Source organism: Melospiza georgiana, chromosome 2 (assembly GCF_028018845.1).
Source record: "Melospiza georgiana isolate bMelGeo1 chromosome 2, bMelGeo1.pri, whole genome shotgun sequence".
NCBI lineage: Eukaryota > Metazoa > Chordata > Aves > Passeriformes > Passerellidae > Melospiza > Melospiza georgiana.
In genome coordinates this window covers 64,238,329-64,244,432 of record NC_080431.1, presented here as the reverse complement: position 1 = coordinate 64,244,432, position 6,104 = coordinate 64,238,329, and the positions used below count along the sequence as shown (strand labels likewise).

The 6,104-nt window shown below is 43.5% G+C and overlaps 1 protein-coding gene across 3 annotated transcripts in view; it reads right to left on the bottom strand.

Annotated features, from left to right (window-relative positions):
* Positions 1-81: 81 nt before the first annotated feature.
* The window catches only part of PSPC1 (paraspeckle component 1), a 59,390-nt gene continuing 53,367 nt past the window's right edge, over positions 82-6,104 (bottom strand). The window contains exons 7-10 of one of the 3 annotated variants that reach the window (XR_009114177.1): positions 5,770-5,874; positions 2,564-2,667; positions 2,031-2,308; positions 82-1,398 (exon numbers count right to left, since the gene is read on the bottom strand). The gene's annotated coding sequence lies outside the window, so the exon portion shown is untranslated. The remainder of the gene's footprint in view (positions 1,399-2,030; positions 2,309-2,563; positions 2,668-5,769; positions 5,875-6,104) is intronic. The other 2 variants (XR_009114178.1, XR_009114179.1) reach the window with 2 other exon arrangements.

Genomic DNA, 6,104 nt, shown 5'->3' with positions numbered 1-6,104 from the left:
TCCACACAAACCAGTCATGCGTGGTAACTAGAAATGAATCTTTTTCCAGAATGTCTGTAATAGTTCCTGTATGATCTGAAGTGTAAGGAACTCCTCTGATCAGTTAGTTACTGGTCACACTGCTGCAGTTACAGTAGAGGGGTCAGACCTTCCCATTGTCTCCCTCTGCTGCTGTGCCTCTTGCTCTTAAAGGAAGGCACAGCTATGCTGCTGAGAAACCCAAACCATGCAAATGGGAACTGAAGACATTGTTACACACCCAGGAAGATGAGGGCCTGTTCCAAAACTGGATTCACTGCAACTGTGTGGGCATGGGCCACCAGAGCTTGAGGGGACAGGGTTACCCATGTGGTGACATCTCAATCTGTAGTGCAGACTCCCACTTCCTGATGAGAAGTCTTGCACCCTGTAGCTGTTACTTGTATGGACTTTCCCTAGCCAAGAACAGTTTGATGAATTTGGGAAGAAAGCCCTGTTAAAGCAGCTGCATGTCCTACACTGAATAAGCCCTCCAGTGGGGGAGAGGGGAAGGTGCTGTCCCAGCCCCTCCCACCTGTGAAGATTGTGCTGACAGTTTTTCTCAAAAAGGCTTTACAAGGTTGCTTGAGACCTGTATGCTTGCACAGGAGATATAAAACTTTGGGTGTTCTCTCACCTTTATTAGATCTGTCAGCTCTGCTGTGTCAATATCAGGGTAGTTCTTTCAGTGAATAGCAGGGTTAAGATCCCTAAAACCACAAGTGAACCTCCAGACCAAGTCCTGTGCATCCACCCTTCCTGAAACCAAAGGATTACCAGGAAGCCCCCAATGGTTCCACAGTGCAGGGAGTCCAGGTAAGTACAGCCACACGGTACTGCCTTGTACTGCTTTTATTAGTAGCATGGTGCACCACTGCCATGCACTGAAACAATGGAACAAAGCTGCCACCATACTGTGCACCACTGCCATGAGCCTGGTCCCATCTTCTCTACGTGCTTCTCTTACGCAGCCAGATTAACAGGATCTCTTAACCACCCCTACTTCCTGCTCTCCAGCTGGAAAAACTCCTGCTGCCTGCCCCTGTGGCTCCTGTGCTCCACAGCCTTCTGACTGCCCAATGGCTTCCATCTTCTTGTCTTCAAGAGCCCAGAACTGGGCACAGTGTTTCAGCTGCAGTCTCAGAAGTGCTGAACTGAGAGATTGCTCTTCTGGCCCCTGCTCAGCCATGATCTTCTAATGGAGCCCAGCATGGGGGTGGACACCTTCATCTTCAGTAGTCCCTCGGGACCCACATCAGCCTCTGCAAAGCTTCTTCACCACCAGGATCTACAACTGCATCAGCTTACTTCAGTTCCCACTGCAGGATTTAACTGTGAGGTTCCAGTCAAGTCTTCAATTCATGTCCACTGCATTGCTGACTTTGGGAAATAAAAAATAAACATTCTGTTACTAATTTGAAACAGTTCTACAATAGCTATAGAAATTTGAAAAAAACCCTCGTGGTATGTTACAGGCCAGTGTTCAAATCACATCATGTAAAATTAATTTTTCATTCTTCATGTTTTTTCTTTTTTTTATTGAGCTACATTAAGATAGCTGGCATTTGTAGCATAACTCCTTACTCAACAGCACAGACAACTTCTTGCAGCTGTAATCTCCTCTGTGATTAGCATTTCCTTCCAGTTCTTTTCAGCTGTCACTGCCTCATACCATTTTTCTCCAGGTAATTAATACTTTCATATTCTTCTAAACTACTGCAACATAAACAGAATCCACACTACTGCTTTTTCTTTAAACCCTACCACTTTCCTATTTTTTGTCATATATTGTAGGGCTCAAAAATATTTTCTTACTTTTTAAAAGGCTTTTTTAAAGTCCAACAGCAATCAGTTAAACCAAGGAGCAGTCATTTAATATATCATTTACTCTTATTATTCTTGTAGAACATACAAACTTTAATCCTTTTAGTTACACCCATTTCCCTTAACACTATTGTTTCTAAAAAGAAAATCTGCCTGGAGTGCAGTCTAGATGAAAAGGGCATCAGTACCTCAGTTACACATCAAAGCAGGCCAACATCAGCTCTGCTATGAAATGCTGGACTGGCACCACCTTCTGTGCCAGAGGCTGAAGACAGTAACATCACAAAAGCTGTAACTTGTCTCCTCATGTAGGAAGAGGACTTGGAGCTCACAAGCAGATGTATTCACATTCTTATGTCTTTTCCAAGCTGAGGTATTGGTGGGGGACACCACCTCCAAGCTGTGTATGTTCTTTTTTGTCATTTCAAACAGCCCTTTTCCCTCAGGTCTCATAGGTCTGGCCTGTCTGCAAGCAGAGAGAAAACAGCTTAACTGAGAATGATCAGTTTGTCCTTCTCCTACCTTCAGCCAGGTGTGATGGATTTAGTTACTATTTTATTAGATAACAGCATTATTTGTTTGCCCAAGAGCACTGAGAGATACAAGGAAAAAAAAAAAACATTCATGCATTAAGCACAAAAATAGTACTAACAAACTGAAAGCTGAGTACAAAGTGTATCATTACGAGTTTTAACAAGTGACAACACGATTACATTCTCACCCTGATGGTCCTTGTCCAAGGTGCAGAGCAGCATTTTGCACATCATCACAATGTAACAGCCTCAGTTCTGAGGGTGGGCAGCCACCAGCGGCTTCCATTGAAACCTAATGCATTGAATGGAGACAAACATTTCCAGGAAGTAAGTACAATTCAGCCTACAAGAGACACTTGTTACAAGAGACACTTCAATGATAACTTCATTGACAGTGTGCTTTTGTCATCAAAGTAGAGCACTTAAGACTCAAATGGCAAATAACAGAGCAACACAACAGCAAATGTTTTCATCTTATTGCAGGAGTTCCATACTTGTCTCCTTATCACAAACATTTCATACCTTCTTGGTGTTTCTCATGGATAGCTCCTCAGAGCACTGACTCTTCCTTCTTCACAAAGCAGCCAACTGACCCCAGTTCCCTCCTCAACCAGCCACCCCACTCTTATATAGCACTCTTCTCATTGCTTACAGCTGTGGCCTGGTAAAGTCAGGCCTGTTCCTAGTCTTTGATAAGTGGCCCAGCTGCAACTCCTTGGGAGTAAGATTACTTTCTATACTATCTTTATTTTCTTATATTCTATCCCCCTACAGCAAATACAGTTGGATAAAGAGCTGAGCAATGCCAGCAATTTTTCAGACAGCCCTGCCCCTGCCGAGGCAGCTGGAGCTCCCTCTGTTCAGGAAGCCCAGGAGCAGGCAGCCTGGCACAATACTTAACACAAATTCATTGGGCCATTAAACTTGGTCAGCCAGGTTCACACTGCAATCTGAAGCCTCCATACATGTGAGGAATGGGGGAAGAGGAAGAAAGGTTCTTATCACTTCATTGAGACAGGGAGTTGTTACTTAGCCAGTAAAAGGAACACTTGTATCTCCAAGGAACCTTGACCACCCTTTTTTTCCTTCACAGGAAGGAAACTGTAAGCTGACAGAAAAATTCTGAGATGCCTGGGAAACCTGCCAAACACTGAGGTTCCCAAATGGCTCTTGTGCACAGCAGCACTCTCAAATGTAGTGACAAACAAGACTGTCAATTCCAATGGCTACATGGTCAAGACAAAATGTCCTCTGGATTAAAAAAAAACCAAAAACATTTCAATCAAACTCTGAAAAAATTAGGCAGCCATTTTCTGTTTTATTTTTACTTTTCTGGCAAAGAGCTTTAGCTGCTTGTCTTTTTTAGATTTTGTGAGTAAATGCTTGTAGGTTGCTTATTTCAGTAGTCTGGTTTATATTGCCAGTTGTTGTGTGATAATTCTTATACTGTGATTTTACTACAACTAGAAAACAATGGGACTCCTCAGTAAAGGGCAAAAGCAGAACCACAAAAAGGTGTGCAACAACTTTCCCATCTTGTCAGTGCCCTTCCCAGAACCAAGAACATGACAGGGTCCAGCTTAGAGAACACAAACTGGACAAGTCACACATGCTGAGCTTGCTAGGGTGCTCCCATGAGTGCTGAAGGAGCTGGCTGCTGGTCTTGCAAGGCCACCCTGCATTGCTGACTAAGTGTGGCAACTGGGAGAGGTGTGCAAGGATCAGAGGAAAGCAAAAGTCACTCCAGTCTTCAAGAATGGCAGGAAAGAGAACTCAGGGAACTACAGGCCCTCGGAAGGTGATGGAACAACTACTCCAAAAAAACATTTCCAGACCAAGAAGGTAAGTTGGAGCAGTCAGCATGGATTTACAACAAGGTCATTTGCAAATTCTTAAGGATCCCAACTGGAGCGCCTCTCTGGTGACGTGACCAGTTCAGTGGACACGGGGAGAGCAGTGGATATTATCTGCCTTGGCTTAGGAAATCTTTTGCCATAGTATCTCCAATTATCATTTTGATCCTGTCATGATACTGCCAGACTACTGATAGGCTCAGTGGACCATGAGGTGGACTAAAAACTGGCTGAAGAGATGGGCTTAGAAGGCTGTTGGTGACATGAAGTCCTCTTGGACATGAGTGAATAGCAGAGTATCCCCGCACTGAGGCCAGTCCTTTTCAGGATGTTCATTTCTGCCCTGGTTGATGGGACAACATGTCCTCAGAAGTCTGCAGGTGACAAAGCCGAGAGGAGGTTCTGCTAAGGCCATAGTGTCATGCCACCATCCAGTTATCCCTTGACATGCTAGTGAAATGGGCTTACAGGATCTCATGGAATTCAACAGAAGGAAATGCCAATGCCATATCCTGCTCCTGGGGAGAAATAATCCCAGGCACCAGGACAGGCTGGAGGCCAGCTGGCTGGAGTGCCCCTTTGCAGGTAAGGACATGGTGGCCCTGGTGAACACCAGGTCCAAGAACCACCCTGAGCAAAGAGTGCAACCTGGCCACAAAGGCATCCAAATGGCATCCTGCTTTACAAAGAAAGTTGCCAGCACATGGAGAGAGATGATCGGCTGGTCTGAACCCCTGCCATGGTCAGGGACACCTATTACATGTGATTACAAAACAGATAAATTGTTCTGGTCCTTTATATTCCCAGTTCTCTTATTTACTGTTAACACAACTACAGAGACAGCTCTGAGTCCTTTTGCCAAGCCAAACAAACAGAAGAATTAACACAAGTTTCTCTTGCTTTACCACTAGAACTTGCAGAATCTTGGTCAAATCCCACTAGTGTTTAAATTTACTTTTACTTCATAAAAATAACTGGTATTTTGGAATTTTGAAGCTACCAGAACTATTGAACTTAGCCACACAGAACTCCCTTTAAAACCTTGCTATCTGTCAACACCATTGAAATGCTGTCCAAAGTCAGGGCAGATGGCACTACACACCTGTGTGCACACAAATCAAACTGTGCCCCATGCTCCCAGAGTGCATGGACACCACCTTCCAGACCAGAGCCCTCTGAGTAATGCCAAAGACTGTTCAGAATCAGTAACTACTGTGTTGGTTGTACAAACAATCAGGAGGGACTCTGCCTGCAATGTATCAGTAACATCCAGCAGCTCAGACATGGCATCATATTAATGTGGCACTGTGGGGTTTGGATGGCTGGCCAGAGCTTGAGCTGACTGCTAGAGGCTGTGTGCATATGCTTGAAGTCCTTTAAAAACATAACACATGGCAGGAATTAGGCCAGGAATTACATTATCTGAAATCAAGTATTACTTGAAGTGTAGAAGAACAACTACATCAAATCACAAATCTGAACAAAAAGTGAGGGACTGATTTCAGTAACTGCTGGATAAAGCCATATACCTTAATACATACCTTGTACTAAAACCTGGTTTAGGATTCTCTTTTGTCTGCATAAGATACCAGAAGGATTCTGCACAAGCCAGTCTTCATCTGCATTTTTAAGATTTTAACAGTAACCTAAAAAAATAAAGAGACAGTAAATAACTGACATTTCAAGCAAAAAGGAAAGCGCAGTAGCTTCTCTTTTCAGAAACCCATAATATATGGAGTAATAAACCATAATAAAACTTCCCATTACCAGAAAAAAATCAATTTATTCTCTACCCATTCTTACCACTTAGTTGTTTCTCCACAGATTTTATTTAATTTTTACTACCTCAGCAGTTCAACAACAGCTGTTCCTAGAT